Source organism: Zalophus californianus, chromosome 11 (genome assembly GCF_009762305.2).
Source record: "Zalophus californianus isolate mZalCal1 chromosome 11, mZalCal1.pri.v2, whole genome shotgun sequence".
NCBI classification, from domain to species: domain Eukaryota; kingdom Metazoa; phylum Chordata; class Mammalia; order Carnivora; family Otariidae; genus Zalophus; species Zalophus californianus.
The window spans coordinates 50,300,932-50,302,781 of NC_045605.1; the positions used below are offsets into that span (position 1 = coordinate 50,300,932).

The window sequence follows — 1,850 nt, forward strand, 5'->3', positions numbered from 1 at the left end:
GACATGATGAAGAGGAGTAAAGGTATATCATCATTGAATTATAGACTGAAACATAAAAGATACAATTAATAAGACCAGAAGAAAATATAGAAAAATTTCTTTACAATTTTGGAGTGTGTAGAGGAAAAAACAAAATTACTATAAAATTCTTTAAAGTGATATATTGAACTTAATAAAGCAAATAAAATATTTGTGCTCATTACTTATTAAAATAATTATTTACATATATACTCAAATAATTATGTCCAGAATATTTTAGTAATTCTTACATGTCAAAAGTACAAAGAAAATTAATCCAATTAAGAAATGGCAAACATTTGGATAGACACCTAACAGAAAAATATATATGAAGGAAAAATGAGCTCATAAAAAGATGCTCAACATGATAAATCTTCAGGGAAATGAAAATTAAAACCACAGTGAGATTCCATTTCATACTCATGAAAATAGCTAAAATTAAGAAGACTGGAAACAAAAATTGGTAAGAGCAACTGGAAATCTCATATATTGATAGGACTGTCAAAAATGAATAGTCACTTTGGAAATTTGTTTGCCTGTTTCTTATAAAGTTAAACATAAGCATACTTCACTCACCCAAATTGTACCATTAGGTATTTACCAAAGATAAATGAAAATATATGTCTGCAAAACAATTGTATAAAAAAATTCATAGGGGCGTCTGCGTGGCTCAGTCGTTAAGCATCTGCCTTTGACTCAGGTCATGATCCCAGGGCTCTTGGATTGAGCCTCACATTGGTCTCCCTGCTCCACGGAGAGCCTGCTTCTCCCTCTCCCACTACCCCTGCTTGTGTTCCCTCTCTTACTGTGTCTCTCTCTGTCAAATAAATAAATAAAATCTTCAAAAAAATTATAGCTGCTTTATATATATTAGCAAAAAAATAAACTAATGAGTCATCCAAATGTCCATAGGAGAATAGATAAATAAACTGTGGTATATTCACTTGTATATGATCCCATTTATAACAAGTTCATAAAGAAGCAGATAATCAATGATACAAATCAGAATGGTGGTTGCCTTTGGGGAGGTTGGAGATTGACTGAAAGAAGGACGTGAGGAAACTTTCTAAAGTGATGAAATGTTCTGTAACCTGGCTGGGTTGCTGGCTGATACAAGCATATACATTTTTCAAAAGTCAGTGGATATTACACTTATGATCTATGCATTTTACTGTACTTCACAGACCGTAGACACTTTCATCACTGTAGGCGATGTATAGAAAGAAGTCCTCTTCATGGTGTTCCTGGTAGAGCTGACCCATTGTGGCACTGGTGGGTGGAATGACATTGTTGACAAAGGAAAGCAAGGCATCCTCAGCTCGGAGATGAATTCGCTTTCGGATCAAGAAGTAGATAGAACTGACCAACTGTGAGATCAGAAGGCACCAGATATTTCTTTTTGTCCAGGTCTCCTATCCGAGCTTTGGGAGCCTTTTCTACTATCACCGGAACCCAGTCCGGGTATTTCTTTCGGATCTTCTCGCCCTCAGAGCGGCGTTTCTCCAACGGATGCTCCTCTTTATACACGAACTTCATCCTCCCGGGAATCGTGTGGGACCGGGCTGGGCTAAGGGAACCCGGGGGGGGGCGGACGGGGGGCGGCGGCGACGGTGGCGACGCGCAGGCGGACTCAGCCTTTTTTTTTTTTTTTAACTAACACCTTGTTCTTTCTTTCTTTCTTTTTTTTAAAAGATTTTATTTATTTATTTATTTGAGAGAGAGAGAATGAGAGATAGAGAGCACAAGAGGGAAGAGGGTCAGAGAGAGAAGCAGACTCCCTGCTGAGCAGGGAGCCTGATGTGGGACTCCATCCCGGGACACCAGGATCATGA

General features: G+C 38.2%; 1 pseudogene; it reads right to left on the reverse strand.

The window, feature by feature from the left end:
- Positions 1-1,196: 1,196 nt before the first annotated feature.
- LOC113914952 lies at positions 1,197-1,603 on the reverse strand (annotated as a pseudogene).
- Between the last annotated feature and the right edge of the window lie 247 nt (positions 1,604-1,850).